At 41.3% G+C, this 18,155-nt stretch overlaps 1 protein-coding gene across 2 annotated transcripts in view; it reads right to left on the bottom strand.

The window, feature by feature from the left end:
- LOC141131537 (proto-oncogene Mas-like) overlaps positions 1–18,155 on the bottom strand; it is a 58,118-nt gene that overhangs the window by 18,655 nt on the left and 21,308 nt on the right. The window contains exon 2 of one of the 2 annotated variants that reach the window (XM_073618919.1): positions 14,719–14,790. The exons of the other annotated variant lie outside the window; for it this stretch is intronic. The gene's annotated coding sequence lies outside the window, so the exon portion shown is untranslated. The remainder of the gene's footprint in view (positions 1–14,718; positions 14,791–18,155) is intronic. 2 annotated transcript variants of the gene reach the window in all.

Here is an 18,155-nt window from a genome sequence, read left to right as displayed (position 1 = left end):
TTGGTATGCTGGTGACATATATCTCTTGTTTTCTGCCACCCTGGGGGGCCCCAATACAGTAGGAAGGGAGCTCACTGCAGAACATGTGAAAGGGCCTGTTGTGGGATCGTAGTAAAGGGCCCCAGGATATATATATATAATTGCATTTTATAGTTGCCCCCCTACTTTTGTCCCTGCCCCCCATGTGCCCCCCCTAAATATGAAAGTTGGAGACGCCACTGGGTCCTGCAGCCTTATAGGACAGTCAGAGCAGAATGAAAACTCCTCCTACAAGCTTTACCCAGACACTGATATAAGTCACAAGACATCTCCAACTGCTGATGAGAAATGGTATTTAGCAGTTTATTTTTTTACAAAAACTATTGCATGTCCATGTTCTGTGTACTGTGGGAGACCAAAAATAGTGAATGTCGAGTCCTGGATTTAGTAACACTTTAATTCCCTGCACTGCTGCCTCCTCTTCGCTGGCAAATCTTATCCACAGCACTGGTCCCTAGAAGTGTACTGACTAGCATATATATATATATATATATATATATATATATATATATATATATATATATATATATATATATATAATCTACAAAAGTGACTACACCCCTCACATTTTTGTAAATATTTTATTACATCTTTTCATGTGACAACACTGAAGAAATGACACTTCGCTACAATGTAAAGTAGTGAGTGTACAGCTTGTATAACAGTGTAAATTTACTGTCCCCTCAAAATAACTCAACACACAGCCATTAATGTCTAAACCACTGGCAACAAAAGTGAGCAGGGAAAGGGAAAATGTCCAAATTGGGCCCAAAGTGTCAATATTTTGTGTGGCCACCATTATTCTCCAGCACTGCCTTAACCCTCTTGGGCATGGAGTTCACAAGAGCTTGCAACTGTAATCCTCTTCCACTCCTCCATGACAACACCACAGAGCTGGTGGATGTTAGAGACCTTGCACTCCTCCACCTTTCCGTTTGAGGATGCCCCACAGATGATCAATAGGGTTTAGGTCTGGAGACATGCTTGGCCAGTCCATCACCTTTACCCTCAGCTTCTTTAGCAAGGCAGTGGTCATCTTAGATGTGTGTTTGGGGTCGTTATCATGTTGGAATACTGCCCTGCGGCCCAGTCTCTGAATGGAGGGGATCATGCTCTGCTTCAGTATGTCACAGTACATGTTGGCATTCATGGTCCCGTCAATGAACTGTAGCTCCCCAGTGCTAGCAGCACTCATGCAGCCCCAGACCATGATACTCCCACCACCATGCTTGACTGTAGGCAAGACAAACTTATCTTTGTACTCCTCACCTGGTTACCACCACACGCGCTTGACACCATCTGAACCAAATAAGTTTATCTTGATCTCATCAGACCACAGGACATGGTTCACATAATCAATGTTCTTAGTCTGCTTGTCTTCAGCAAACTGTTTGCGGCATTTCTTGTGCATCATCTTTAGAAGAAGCTTCCTCCTGGGACAACAGCCATGCAGACCAATTTGATGCAGTGTGCGGCGTATGGTCTGAGCACTGACAGGCTGACCCCCCACCACCCCTTCAACCTCTGCAGTAATGCTGGCAGCACTCATACATATATTTCCCAAAGACAACCTCTGGATATGACGCTGAGCACGTGCACTCAACCTCTTTGGTTGACCATGGCGAGGCCTGTTCTAAGTGGAACCTGTCCTGTTAAACTGCTTCATTGTCTTGGCCACTGTGCTGCAGCTTATTTTCAGGGTCTTGGCAATCTTCTTATAGCCTAGGCCATCTTTATGTAGAGCAACAATTCTTTTTTTCAGATCCTCAGAGAGTTCTTTGCCATGAGGTGCCATGTTGAACTTCCAGTGAACAGTATGAGGGAGTGAGAGCGATAGCACCAAATTTAACCCACCTGCTCCCCATTCACACCTGTAACACTAACTAGTCACATGACACCAGGGAGGGAAAATGGCTAATTGGGCCCATTTTGGACATTTTCACTTAGGGGTTTACTCACGTTTTGTTGCCAGTGGTGTAGACATTAATGGCTGTGTGTTGAGTTATTTTGAGGGGACAGCAAATTTACACTGTTATACAAGCTGTACACTCACTACTTTACATTGTAGCAAAGTGTCATTTCTTCAGTGTTGTCACATGAAAAGATATAATAAAACATTAACAAAAATGTTAGAGGTGTCACTTTTGTGAGATACTGTGTATATGTATATATATATATATATGTATGTACCAAAAGACATACTCATAGTGCAGCGCTACTACAGTGATAATTCAATGCTATACTTAGTGCTATGTATACTACATGCAGAAAATTCAAGTTCATAAAAAATTCATAATAAATGTCCCATAAATCAATATCAATCTCTTGATAGTAGTGCTTCAGTGTTATAATATCACCGTGCTTCTCAATGATTCTTATTGCTTGTGAAATCCACCACCAGCTATTTAATCTGCTCACCTCAAGGATGAGTCAGGAAGACTCAAATGAACTCGTTATTTTCACTTCCCAAACGTCTTTTCTTTCTCTCAGGACTCAGCTGTTCAATTTCTCCCTTTCACAATCTCCCCTCCACCCAATGTGTCCCCCACAGATAGGGAGTGGATCTCCAAGATTTTTCAGCTGTTCCTCCACTTCAAGAGACTCATGTATCATGTAATCAGATAGAAAGAAAAGACGTTTGGGAAGTGCAAATAACGAGTTCATTTGAGTTTTCCTGACTCATCCTTGAGGTGAGCAGATTAAATAGCTGGTGGTAGTATGCACAAGCAATAAGAATCATCGAGAAGCGCGGTGATATGATAATAACACTGAAGCACTACTATCAAGATTCATATTGATTTATGGGACATTTATTATGATTTTTTAATGAATTTGAATGTTATTGCATGTATACGTAGCACTAAGTATAGCATTGAATTATCACTGTGTGTATCTTAAGGCCCATACGCAAATTAGCTGTTTTAAGGCAACATCCTACCTTGTGTACGCTCCATTGGACAAACTTTTTCGGTTTTCATCGGACAAATGTTGGCTGTGCAAACAGACAAACTTTCCGGCAACAAAAGTCCTATGGTGCAAAATCCTATTGTGTGTACACAAGTCCATAGGACTTTAGTCCAAAGTACAAACACGCATGCTCAGAACCAATGCAAAAGATCAGACAACAATACAGAAGTTGACCAAAGGGTGGCGGTAAAGAGCTGAAAAACCATGTGATTTGCTGAAAGTTGGCTGAAAAAGTCCTGCCGTGTGTATGCTTAATTAGTTTACGGCCAACGCCCTTTGTACAAAAATCCACAGGAAAGTTTGTACAAAGTCCTATCGTGTTTATGGGCCTTATAAGTGTATAGCGGCTGCAACTTTGCACTTGATTCATTTAGGGTGATGCTGATTGTTTCACACATTTGTACTGACTAGCCTGACAATTCTCCTACCGTTTTCTATTTAGGCTCGGATAAACCACGTGTGAATCGCAAAGGATTCACATGCGATTCAGTGCGGTGCGATTTGAGTCCATTCATTTTGAATGGACCCAAATCGCACTGCATTTCACCAAAGAAGTTGTTTTTTACCATGCCATCCAGTGCAGGCAAACACACTGCGCTTACAGCCTGCGTTTGGGGTGTCATTAACTTTGTATTGACACTCGCAGCAGTGCGCAAGGCCAGTGCAATTTGCATTCGGTGGGGAAAATGTGCAAGGATCGTTTCCCGCACTGCGTAAGTGTAAACCTAGCCTTAGGCATACTTTAAGTTTTAGAATTGTTATAGTTGATCTTGCCAGGTGCTTCAGAAAGAGACCAGGATCCCTATTTTGCTATGGGGCCTCATGATCGGTAGTTGCAGCCTGTGATCAGGCTATGAAGAGCCTATCTCTCCATTACTCTGCTTTATCTTCCTATTAGCATGCTTCTTGTCTGCACATGAACTGACTAACTCCCTGTTTTTGCTCGTTCTTCCCACTTCTAAATCCCTGCTGTACATTTCCCCCCACAGTTAGAACACACAGTCAGGGAACTGGTAGACGCTGGTAGATTTCAGGTACTAGGAAATTCAGGTACTTATACTGCATGTGTTTAAGAAAATACATTTCATGATGTATTAATGATTTAAAAAATGCATTATTTTTGTCTTTTATATCTGCTGAGAGTTCAGCTTTAAAAATTACAAAAAAAAAAAAAAGAAAAAAAAAAGGAAAAGTGTCTCATTCTGCTATACAGCAATGAATTCTTGTCCATATATGAAAGACAAAAAGCTGACTTGAGCTGGCCATACATTATACACATTTCTTATTCAATTGCCTTTACATTTACCTTCAACTATGTAGTTGAAAAGCCTGCCTGAGTGCATACCAATTGAAAGTGTTTAGGTTTGACCTCATATTATATGGTTTTGGTAAATCTAAAGGAAAATTGTATAACCCCTTGCCGACCAGCCGGCGTCATTATACTACGGCAGGTCGCCACGATCCCGCGCACCGTCGTAGCTGTACGTCAGCTCCTTTAAGCAGGATAGCAGATGCGCGCACGCACGCTGCACTGCGGGGGTGCCAATGCTCGTGACCGGCGGCTGCGATGACCGCCTGCCATGCGCGATCGCGGGCATGAGAGGCAGAATAGGGAGGTGTGTGTGTAAACACACAAATCCTTGTTCTGTGAGGAGAGGAGATGCAGATCGTAAGTTCCTAATAGCTAGGAACCACGATCTGTCATCTCCTATAGTCAGTCCCCCCCCCCCCACAGTTAGAACGCACAGTCAGTCACAGTTAACCCCTTGATCGCCCCCTAGTGTTAACCCCTTCCCTGCCAGTGACATTTATACAGTAATCAGTGCATTTTTATAGCAATGATCGCTGTATAATTGTCAATGGTCCCAACAATGTGTCAAAAGTGTCCAATGTGTCCGCCATAATGTCGCAGTCTCGATAAAAAACGCAGATCGCCGCAATTACTAGTATAAATAAAATGGCATAAATCTATCCCCTATTTTGTAGACGCCATAACTTTTGCGCAAACCAATCAATATACACTTATTGCGATTTTTATTACCAAAAATATGTAGAAGAATACATATCAGTCTAAACTGAGAAAAAAAATAGCTTTTTTTTTAAAAAAAATTGGGGATATTTATTATAGCAAAAAGTACAAAATATTGTTTTTTTTTTCAAAATTGTCGCTCTTTTTTTGAGATGATCAAATACCACCAAAAGAAAGCTGTAATTGTGAGAAAAAAAGGACGTAAATTTTGTTTGGGTACAGCGTCACACGACCGCGCAATTGTCAGTTAAAGCGATGCAGTGCCATATCGCAAATAATGGCCTGGTCATTGAGCAGCCAAATCTTCCGGGCCTGAAGTGGATAATGTATATCCAGCCTTAGTACAAGTATGTCTTTGTCACTACATATAACAGCTGTGAGCTGGCAAAAGTAAGTAACATTTAAATACAGGAAAATAAGAACGTTGTAGAAAATTACACCTTGATACATATCTAACAACCTCAATGGATAGATTTATTAGTACAAGAACTCAGCAATCTTGTTATATATTAATGACCCCACTAAAATAAAGAAGATATGCCCACATTCAGACCTACACTGGAGCCTTGAGAGGCTGTGGCCAAACACCTTCTTACATATTTGGTAGGAGTGTCCCACACTCACCTAGCCTTGTTCCCAGACATTTTGGTTAATTCTGTTCATCCCTTTCCTTTTTATGTAAAAGTATAACTAAAGGCAAAACTTTTCTGAGTGGAGAGGGATTAGAAAAACTGCCAGTTTTTTTTTTTTGCTGTCTGTACCTCCCATTAAGAAAGTTCATCCTCTCTATTTGTCCTGTTTACCATTTATCATTAAGGGCTCATTTAAACTTGCTTCGGCTTCAACAAGTCTTCTGACAGGCTTTGTTAAAGCTCTCTGAACGCCAGTTAAAGCTCCTGTCACTAAATAAAATGGTTAGCTTACAGTCCTGTTTACACCTGCTTTTGCTTTGCTGTGCTTCAGCTTCGCTTCAAAAGTTATACCCCATGTAACTTCAGTGGTGCTTCAAAGCATCTTCAAAGCCTCTATTGAAGTCTATGGTAAAGCTGGCTTGAAGCCTCATCGAAGCCCCACAAGGCCTCATCGAAGGCCCCATTGAAGCTCCACCAAAGCCTCATCGAAGCCCCACAAGGCCTCATCGAAGGCCCCATTGAAGCTCCACCAAAGCCCCACCGAAGCCTCATCGAAGCCCCACAAGGCCTCATCGAAGGCCCCATTGAAGCTCCACCAAAGCCCCACCGAAGCCTCATCGAAGCACCAAGCAATAGCAGGTGTAAACAGGACTATAAGCTAACCATTTTATTTAGTGACAGGAGCTTTGATTGGCATTCAAAGAGCTTTAACAAAGCCTGTCTGAAGCCATGTTTTGAAGCAAGTGTAAACTAGCCCTAAAAATGAAAGTAAAAGAAAATAACAAATTTTAAGTTGTCCCCAGAAAAGCAACAAAGGGGAAATCTTCCCGTGAAATTCCTAGTTCTGGTGACCTGGGGGTCTCCAAGGTATTATTCCCTTTATTTGCAGGGATTTCCTTTCACGTCCTGTTTGGCTATAGGACAGGAAGTTAAAGGAAATCTCCACAATGGGACACAGATGGCGAATAAAAATCTGACAGGGGTTCTTCATGTAAGAATACACTATAAATGTAGATAATTTTTGCTGACTGTCATCTATGTCTCACCCAGACTTGAAGAGATATGTTTGTATTTTTGATGAAAGGAAATAAAGATTGTTTTTTAAAAAAGTAACTTACAAATCTACAAATGCTTTATGTACCCAACAATTATTAGGCTTAAAAAAAATTACATTCACTCAGGTTATACTGTACATATAACCCTAGCCCAGTAACTGAAACATTGGAAATGTATATCCATATGTAGCACCCTCTAGTGTGCTATTAGTGGCAGTGCAGGCAAATTTATATTTTGGCTCATGGTAAAATTAGTCTCTGAATCTGGGTCAAAAGATTACTACAGTTAAGGGCTGGACTCTCGTGCCTACCCCTGGATCTGGAAGGTTGGAGAACTTTCTGGAAACTGGAGGGCGGAGGCCAGGAGGGTTGATCTGCATACTTAGGGGAGCTCAGCCAATACCCAGGCAGTGGGTCTGGTGTGATGTCTGAGCCAGCCCTTAAATATGCATGCTGGAAGGGAGTCAGGTAGAAGATGGAGTGCTGTGGAGACTGTCGGTGCTCCTTGAGGAGAACCCCTCTTGGGGGGGGGCTCTACCTCGGCCTGGGGCTCAGGCTGGTCTGGGAGGATTTTGGCATTATCTTTACCATGGCCTGGGAAATCTTCAGTAGCAGCCAGGTGGGCTAATGAAGAAGCAGCCAGGGGGGTAGTAGTTCCTGCAGTTGGTGGAACTGGGACCAGTGTCTACAGTGGAGTTGGAGTTACTCCTGTATGCAACCTTCAACTTTATTTATTTAGCGCTGACAGTTTACGCAGCGCTTTACAACTTGAGGGTAGACAGTACCAATATAATACACTCTAATACAGTAGGAATCAGAGGACCTAGTCCTTTTGCTTTTCTATCAGAGACTGGCAGCAGTCAGGAGTGAGATCAATTAGAGTTTTACATAGAGAAGACGAGGAGACAAATCAGAGTTATTCCTGTGCATAGGGAGGAAGTTGCCCCTGGTTTTGTTGCTATCAACTTGAACATCCCATAATTCCCATTACCCATCCAAATTATTACCCCTAATGAAACATAACAACCAAGCTCAAAGACTGTTCCTTGTATCTGGAGAAAGTGGGGAGAATACTTGTTGCCTGGCTGCGCAGGAGTGGGGAACCCAATCACCAGTGGCTGCTTTGGGGGGGGGGGGAGCTCTACATATATTTGGTCAAATGACTTTTAGAATAACTATTTTGCCCAAACCTAGTTCCCATTGCCTCACATAAGCCTAAAGACTGATAGAATGGAATTGGCTGCCTCTTCCTTTGCCAATACTATTCAATAGGTACATTATGCTAATTGTTTACTGTGCTAAGAGACAAGGGTTTGTAAACACTACAGTTGGCCTTAACTACATTTATTTTCAGTAACTGCAGGTAGGGTCTCTTATCTCAACAAGATTAAAAATGACTGTATGATTAACTGATCCGATTCTAGTCAATGAGGAGTAGATGTATATTAGTGGAGGTTGATTTGGCTGAATTGAAGAAACAGAGGGAAGATTTGATTGCTAGAAAGTTGAGCTGCACAATTAATCATTAAAAAATCGCAATCTCAATTCAATCACCCTCACGATCTTAATCCGGCATTTCCACGATTCAGTGAAGAGCCGTTCTCTGCTCACAGCTGACAGCTGTCAAAAAAAAAAAAAGCAGCCTGCCAAGTTTATCACCACATCGCTCAGTGCAAGATAAAGAGAAACAATGGTATCTTTTGGTTCTTTTAGATCAAAGTGATGAACTTCAGTCTGTAAATGAGGTCAGTTTAACCACTTAGGCTCCACTCACATCATCATTCTGAATTGCAGGTGGAATTGATTTGAAATAGCAGCAAATCGCGGGACGCCTGTGTGTTGCCTGTGACTACCAATGGCAAACCAATCGCGGCGTGATTTTACCACGATTCGGCAGGCAACAATCGTGGTGAAATTGCGCAAACAGAATCGCAGGATGCCTGTCGCCCAAAAGAAGCTCTTGTTTTTTTGGGCGACAGGCATCCCGCAATTCTGTTTGCACGATTGTCACCCGCCAAGTCGCTGTAAAATCACGCCACGATTGGGGTGCCATTGGGACACACGGGCATCCCACGATTTGCCGCTATTTTGAATCGCGGGTGGAATTGCGCCAATTCCGCCCACGATTAAGAATGCGGAGATGTGAACGGAGCCTTAAAGACTAAGCCCTTTTCTGACATTTGTTGCTTACAAGTTAAAATCAGTATTTTTTGCTAGAAAATTACTTAAAACCCCCAAACATTATATATATTATTTTAGAGACCATAGAGAATAAAATGGCGGTCATTGCAATATTTTATGTCACATTATATTTGTGCAGCAATCTTTCAATTAATTAAAAAAAACTAAACGGTCTGTTCCCAAACTTGGATGGTCCATGCTGCTGCTGTCTGGGCTTTATAGTTCATCTCACTGAATATCTGGACTTTTATTATTTATCTGATTTCTATAATTTGATTAATTTTTTGCGCTGCACTTCTTTTTATCTTTGATTTACCTTCAGCTGTTGTGATTACCTTATAAGTGTTCAACTGCCAAACAATTGTTTTTATCAATTTATTGTGCTGATTGCTCTTTCTGTTAAACAGTAAAGTTAGTCCAATATTTTTGTATAATGTGAAAGATGATGTTAGCCTGAGAATTGTGAGAGAATTGTGATCTTTATTCTAAGCAAAAAAATTGTGACTCTCATTTTATCCAGAATCGTGCAGCGCTACTACAAAAGAAGAGTATGATGGAAGGCAATGCCTACGATAGAGGGAACAGGAATTCATGCACATGCATGTAAAACACACACAGTAGGTGTGTATATATATATATATATATATATATATATATACATACACAGTGCCTTGAAAAAGTATTCATACCCCTTGAAATTTTCCATATTTTGTCATGTTACAACCCAAAACGTAAATATAGTTTATTGGGATTTTATGTGATAAACCAACACAAAGTTGCACATAATTGTGTAGTGAAAGGAAAATGATAAATTGTTTTTCAATTTTTTTTACAAATAAATATCTGAAAAGTGTGGTGTGCATTTGTATTCAGCTCCCTTTACTCTGATACCCCTAACTAAAATCTAGTAAACCAATTGCCTTCAGAAGTCTCCTAATTAGTAAATAGAGTCCACCTTTGTGTAATTTAATCTCATTAGCAATACAGCTGTTCTGTGAAGCCCTCAGAGGTTTGTTGGAGAGCCTTAGTGAACAAACAGCATCATGAAGGCCAAGGAACACACCAGACAGGTCAGGGATAAAGTTGTGGAGAAGTTTAAAGCAGGGTTAGGTTATAAGAAATGTCCCAAGCTTTGAACATCTCACGGAGCACTGTTCAATCCATCATCCGAAAAATGAAAAGAGAATGGCACAATTGCAAACCTACCAAGACATGGCCGTTCACCTAAACTGACAGGCCAGACAAAAAGAGAATTAATCAGAGAAGCAGCCAAGAGGCCTATGATAATACTGGAGGAGCTGTAGAGATCCACAGCTCAGGTGGGAGAATCTGTCCACAGGACAACTATTATCGTATTTATCGGCATATAACACGCACCTTAATTTTAGGAGGGAATAAAGAACTTTGAAGCAAAATAAAGGTCACAGCCCATCAATGCAGCCTTATCAGTGCCCATAAATGCCGTCTCACCATTGCCCATCAATGCCGCCTCACCATTGCCCATTAATGTAGCCTGAGCAGTGTCCATCAATGCAGCCTGCTCAGTGCCCATCTACAGCCTCATCATTGCAGCCTGCTCAGTGCCCATCTACAGCCTCATCATTGCAGCCTGATCAGTGCCCATTTGCAGCCTCACCATTGCCCATTAATGCAGCCTGCTCTGTGCCCATCTGCAGCCTCTCCATTGCCCATTAATGCAGTCTGCTCAGTGCCCATCTGCAGCCTCTCCATTGCCCATTAATGCAATCTGCGCAGTGCCCATCTGCAGCCTCTCCATTGCCCATTAATGCAATATGCTCAGTGCCCATCTGCAGCCTCTCCATTGCAGCCTGCTCAGTGCCAATCCGAAACCTGCTCAGTGCCCATCTGCAGCCTCACTTTTGCCCATCATTGCAGCCTCACCAGTGCCGGATTACACAGAGCCACGATCTCCTGTGTACCCAGTGCTCACAGTCACTCACAGTCCGGCCTCTTGGCCCAGCTTATATGACAGTGGTCCAATGCTGGGCCAGGAGGCCGGGCTGTGTGTGACTGAGTGCCTGGTACACAGGAGATTGTGGCTCTGTGTAATCCAACGGCGCTCACCCCCTCCTTCCACTCTGAGGCAGCCAGGAATTGGCGTATAATACGCACACATGATTTGCCCCCGATTTTCAGGGGGGAAAAGTGCGTGTTGTATGCTAATAAATACGGTAGTTGTGCACTTTACAAATCTGGCCTTTATGGAAGAGTGGCAAGTAGAAAGCCATTGTTAAAAGAAAGACGAAAGAAGTCCTGTTTGCAGTTTACGAGAAGCCTTGTTGGGACACAGCAAACTTGTGGACTGCACATCACCCTGAACACACCATCCCCACCATGAAACATGGTGTTGGCAGCATCATGTTGTGGGGATGCTTTTCTTCAGCGGGGACAGGGAAGCTGGTCAGAGCTGATGGGAAGATGGATGGAGCCAAATACAGCGCAATCTTAGAAGAAAACCTGTTAAAGTCTGCAAAATACTTGAGACTGGGGTGGAGGTTCACCTTCCAGCAGGACAACGACCCTAAACATACAGCCAGAGCTACAATGGAATGGTTTTGATCAATGCATATTCATGTGTTATGCCGCGTACACATGAGCGGACTTTTCGACCGGACTGGTCCGGTGGACAATTCGACCATGTGTGGGCTTCATCGGACCTGCAGCGGACTTATTCGGTCGAAAATCTGACGGACTTTAGATTTGGAACATGTTTCAAATCTTTACGTCGGAACTCTGCTGGACCCAGTTCCTATGGAAAAATCCGTTCGTCTGTATGCTAGTCCGACGGACAAAAAACAACGCTAGGGCAGCTATTGGCTACTGGCTATCAACTTCCTTATTTTAGTCCGGTCGTACGTCATCACATACGAATCCGTCGGACTTTGGTGTGATCGTGTGTAGGCAAGTCCGTTAGTTAGGAAAGTCCATTGGAAGTCCGTCAGATAGTCTGTCGGACCAGTCCGGTGGAAAAGTCCGCTCGTGTGTACGCGGCATTAGAATGGCCCAGTCAAAGTCCAGATCTAAGTCCAATTGAAAATCTGTGGCAATTATAAACATATACTGCGCTGTCCTGTAAAAGAAATCAAACAAAAATTGAAAAAAAATTTAAAAAATAAAGCAGCCAGCACAGCAGTGGATAAAATTGCAAAAATGACAAATTGGGTGAAATGTGCAGCGCTTATGTGATCATATAAACCATAACAAATAATATGAGTACAAAAAACGTGAATAATAAATCATGTGCTCAAAAATACTCCAAGCAGTCCTCTATTATGACATGTGATGTCTATAAACAGAGGAACTTGGACGTGTGATGTCCAAAAAAAAGTCAGTGACAAGCTTCAATCATGTGTCATGATAATCCTCAACCACATGTGGATATAATATAGTGACAGTCTTTAACTTCAAATATGTATGATGTAATAACAGTTGATAGTAGATCCACCACCAAAGACACCAGAAGCTGCTTACCAGAGGGATTGAACTCAAATAGGTGTACACCTAGTGAGTCAATCAAGCTTTGTGATATAATATACCAAGGGGATCAGATGCTCTATCCAGATATGACCTCCAGATGGACCTCCAAACAGGTGTAAGGTATGGATGGACTCAGTAGATATAGGCAGTCAGCCCCACCATTAAAAGAAAGAGGAAGGCATATAGCATAACACCGTATGGAAATTTTAATACATGAAAAGCAAAGGAAATACACTCACGTGTTTAGCAGTAAAATCAAGCGCTTGTATAAAAGAAGACATCAGATGACTTCTAAGTTGAAACGCGTCGGTAGGATATACTGAGACCACTGTCTTCTTTTATCCCTCTGGTAAGCCCTCTGGTCAATCCCTCTGGTAAGCAGCGTCTGCTGTCTTTGGTGGTGGATCTACTATCAATTGTTATTACATCATACATATTTGAAGTTAAAGACTGTCACTATATTATATCCACATGTGGTTGAGGATTATCATCACACATGATTAAAGCTTGTCACTGACTTTTTTTTGGACATCACACGTGCAAGTTCCTCTGTTTATAGACATCACATGTCATAATAGAGGACTGCTTGGAGTATTTTTGAGCACATCATTTATTATTCAAGTTTTTTGTACTCATATTATTTGTTATGGTTTATATGATCACATAAGCGCTGCACATTTCACCCAAAATCTGTGGCAAAATCTGTTGCTGTTCAGACGCTCTCCATCCAATCTGACAGAGCTTGAGCTATTTTGCAAAGAAGAATGGGCAAAAATGTCACTCTCTAGATGTGCAAAGCTGGTAGAGACATCCTCAAAAAGACTTGCAGCTGTAATTGCAGTGAAAGGTTGTTCTACAAAGTATTGACTAAGGGGGCTGAATACAAATGTGCACCACACTTTTCACATAAGGTATTTATTTGTAAAAAAATGTTGAAAACCATTTAACGTTTTCCTTCCACTTCACAATTATGTGCCACTTTGTGTTGGTCTATCACATAAAATCCCAATAAAATACATTGATGTTTTTGGTTGTAACATGACAAAATGTGGAAAATTGCAAGGGGTATGAATACTTTTTCAAGGCACTGTAGATTGGACATATATGCTGTTTGTGTGGAGTGTCTACAAGAATAGAAGGACTAAGGATTTTAAAGGGGACTGATGGTTTCAGATTACTGCATTATTTTGTATGTACTCTGTTGGACTTGTCATTTGTTGCTGGGATTCAATAAACGCTACACTCTCTTGAAAAGAACCAAGGATCCTAAAAAATAGCTTGAAGTTGGTTGCAATCTTCCCCTTTATGACTTGTGTTTCCATGATAATAATAATTTCAAAAAATAACTTAATAATAATATTGAAAACAGTAGGCTGATAACACTACCTGAAAAAAGCATAATTCTAACTGAAATTAAAGTGGATGTAAACCTGATTCATGAAATTTGACCTAAGCACACATATCTGCAGTGTTTACCTATCTCTCTCCAAAGCCTTAAGTCCCGTGTCTTTTTGCTGCTCCGTTCTTCTGTTATCAGTATGATAAATTCTAACAAGTTCTCTGACAACCGAGATAAAACCAGCCTGAAATTTGTGTCGGGGCCGGTGCTATAGATTAGCAGATAGCTGGTCTATTCGCAGCACAGCTCTGCACATTCCTTCCTTTCTCTGTCTATGTGGAGGGGGGGGGGTGCCTTTCCTCCAATCAGCTGTCACACAGTGTATGCCAAGACTCCACTCCCAGTGCTGAACAGGAAGAAAATATTCTAACACAATGTGCACTTTCTAAAGAATACAGCAAGCTAGATATACATGTAAAACTTATGTAGGGAGATTTGTTTAATGTCTGTGTATCATCTGAGGCTGTTCACTTCACTGGGTATAGGAGAGGGTTTACATCCACTTTAATCATAATGGGGTGTTGCTACTATATATAAGCTACTTTATAAAAGAAAACAATAAATTCCATAGCCAAATATGCATTTCTAGAGTACACTGTCTGAATAAATTGCACTGTTCTGTAACACCTTTCAATCTTTTCATTGTGGTGCAGGTGGCCTGCTGTCATCTATAATGTCCTATACCTTCACCGCCCCGCCTATGTGTTGCAAGCTATGTATTGCCATCTACATTGCTCCATTTCCTTCACTATGGCTTCTCTTCTCCCTAGCTTTATGCTGCAATCTTCTCCCAAGCTCTTTGCTGTAGACTATGTGCTGTGATCTGCACTTTCAATTTTTCACCTAGCACTGTAATGTTGGAAAATGTCCTGTAATGTCCTCTCCACTGTGATTATTCTCTTCCACAAATTGTCTTACCAAATCTGGGAATGTCTTGATGCTTCTTTAGAATGAATTTACTGTGACAAGGTCCATGGAAAAGCAAACTCACTAAAAACAAGAGGAAAATAATTATATCGTTTACAAAAATATTACTACATTCATCATTCTTTTTTGAAAATAAAATTCTGATAGAACTTGGTTAAAAAGTACATTACTTGGATATTTATAAATGTAAAGCCAGAGTTTTATTGATTTGTATAATAAATACATTCAATTTGAAAAAATATGTGATGCTTGGAAAAAGTGTGTTGCGGGCAATGTGACAGGTTCAAAGTCAAAGCTTATCATAGTTTATGGATTCTCCCTGATCCTTTTATACTCCTCTCTGTCATTTACCACTTATCCTACTAATGACTATTCTCCCATCTGTTAAGGCGGTTTTTCTTAACCTTTTTAACCCTGAAGAAGTCTTTAAATAATGTTCAGGTTTCAGGGAACCTCTGCTAAGATGAATGCATCCATCTGTGGCCATTGGGAAAATGCCTCTTGGGTTGGTGGTTAGTGGAAAGAATGATCCCCTTACAGTGGTAATAAAATTGCCATCCATACAGATTGCTAAAAATATCATTGGTGCCATGCTGCTGGCTCTACCAAGTGCTGTTGGACCCAGAATTATGCAGACACCATCAGATGGGAGGTCCATCAGCCGCAGCTCAAGGAACCCCTAGAAACCTCTGGAGGAACCCTAGGGTTCCATGCAACCCTGGCTGAGAATGGCTGTGTAAGGGGTAGGAAGTTTATTAAAGGACTTTAACCCCTTAATGATATTACATTAGGACGGGGCTGGAGCTCAATTGTCCTACGAGGATGTCATTTGATGCTCTCCTAGGATCGCGCCTCGCGCACGCCCCGTGGCCCATGCTCTAAAGCAATCTGTCACCCGCTGTGTCTACTGGACATGGTGAATGACAGATCACTGTACCAACCCGCTGTCAGTACCATGTGATCGCTGTGGCCAATCACAGCAGATCACATGACAATTGTACACAATGAAAGGCTTTGATTCATGCCTTTCATTGTGTACTATTGTGATGAGCTCTGTGTTTGCTTACAGTGATCACATGGCATAGACAAGGCCAATCAGCCCATCTGTACCATGTGATTAACTGTGGTCAATCACAACTAATCACAATAGTAAACAATGAATGAATAGTTTTCATTCAAAAAAAATGGTTGTTTACAACTGTATGTAAAAAAATAAAAAAATATTTTAGAAAATTGAAAAAAATTATCACTTTTTATTATTTTTACATACTGTCACCAGTGTCTCTGACCACCACCACACCGGTTATATGATGACACTGTACTGCACTGGTGACAATGTGTAAAAAATGCAAAATAGTAAGAAAACATTTTTTTGAATTTCTTCATTTTCAAAATAATTGTGACAAAAAATATACTTCAAAAACTTTAAAAACATTTTTAAAAAATCGCCATGCCTCTTGCTAAATACCCTCGACTGTCTACTTTCCAAAATGAGGTAGTGTGGGGGATATTTGTACTGTCCTGGCATTTTGTGGGCCTCAAGAAATGAGACAGGCCATTGGTACATCAGGAATGATCGAATTTCAGATATATACCATAGTTTGTGGACTCTATAACTTTCCTACAGACTAAATAATATATACTGATTTCGGTTATTTTCACTAAAGAAAACATTTATGTCTAAATTTATGAAAAAAGATTATTTATTCGCAAAATGTTATAATAGAAATGAAAAAAAGTTTCAAAAGTTTGTCTTTTTTTTATTTGGCAAAAAAAAAACAGCTGTGATTAAATATCTCTGAAAGAAATCTCTATTAATGTGAAAAAAATTATCTAAATTTCATATGGATACATTGTTACATGACTGCGCAATTGTCATTCAAAGTGTGACAGCGGTGAAAGTGTGACACTTGAAAATTGGCCAGGGCAGGAAGGGGGTGAAAGTGCCCGGTATTGAACTGGTTAAAAGAACCAGAGATTCTCTAAAGATGTTCAGAGATTGGCACTCAATCAGTTATAAGTAGGAAAGCAGTCCTTGAAAATTGGCTCCTACTCAGGTTACTCTCTTTACATTAGTTCCTAAAAGAACTCCATGCTCTTAAAGGTCAACTGGACTTTTGTGGTCCTTTGTTTTTCTTTATTAGTTGTCCCTACCCTCTTAGATGTTATAAAAACCATCAGCCCTGATCCAGCGTTCTGCGCTGTGTGGCCCCACTTGGAGCTGCAAGTCCTTTCCTTCATAAATAGTCACTCCATAATATACATGCATGTCATGGCCCCATTCATTCATATTAGAAAGGCCTCTTTCACACTGGTGTTTTGCTGCACTTTTTCGGGAAAACAAAAGCACATGAAAACTATTCCCCATTTAATCTTATTTAGCTATTCACACTGTATGTACACCGTGCTTCAAAAAGTCGTGCATGCTGCATCTTTGGTGAAGTTTTTCAAAAGCGCACCAAAAGGGCACCTTCCAGTTAATAGGAACGCATTAAAAGCGCATTAATGTGAAAGGGCCCAAAATCATACTCTGAGCAACTGCTTGAGGTTGCCATGAGTATAGCTTTCTCATATGAATGTGCCTATACAGTACTAAATGGCCATTTTCAGAGAAAAAAGGCTGAGCAGGTCCAAGCAGAGCCTCAAAGTCATATAGGCTGAAGGTAAGTATGACACCTACTGGGTAATCCCCGGGGCATGAGGACAACCAATAAAGAAAAAAAAAAAAGTACAACAAGAGACAAGATCATGCAGACACAACTAATTTACACTTCAGTATGTAACCCAAAAAGCTAACTCTTCTGCCTTTGTTAAATTTTATAGTATAGTTTCTTCTCAAAAACTGTAAGATGTCATTTAAAGGCGACGTATGGGCAGAGCTCTTTTGGTGCACATGGCTGCGGTTCTGCTTCCCTATGAAATGAAGAGTCTTTCATGAGAAGAGGACGAGAACAGGAGAATGATTTAAAAGAGAAGTGCGGGTTTCTAAAAAAATTAATTCATACTTACTCATGTAGATGCAGCATCAATATGATGCTACATCTGTCCCCTGCCACCTGTACACCAAGAACTCAGCAATCAAAGACCGCCGATCGCTCAGTCCTCGGTCTTCAGTGAGCAGAGAGCCAGTGACTGTCAGTCACCACTCAGTACTGTGCCCCTCCAGTGCTCACTGGAGCACCGGGCTGTGGAGGGGGCGGGACTGGCTGGTTTAGCTAAGCCAGGTCCTGGTCAGGCATCTGGGTGGACCTTAACATTATTGTTAGGACTCCTGCAGGGCCTGGATTGGCTCTGTGATGTCAGCTGACAGCAGGCTTCTACCTTGTTCAGTAGTCTACATGCCAGCCATGTGATGCGCTGGCATGCTGGATTTATAAGGGGGCAAAAGGGGCAATTGTCCCGATCCACACTGCCAGAGGGGGCCCTAA

Source organism: Aquarana catesbeiana, linkage group LG03 (genome assembly GCF_042186555.1).
Source record: "Aquarana catesbeiana isolate 2022-GZ linkage group LG03, ASM4218655v1, whole genome shotgun sequence".
NCBI classification, from domain to species: Eukaryota; Metazoa; Chordata; class Amphibia; order Anura; family Ranidae; genus Aquarana; species Aquarana catesbeiana.
Note: the sequence above shows the minus strand (reverse complement) of the source record. Positions and strands in the feature narration are given on the sequence as shown.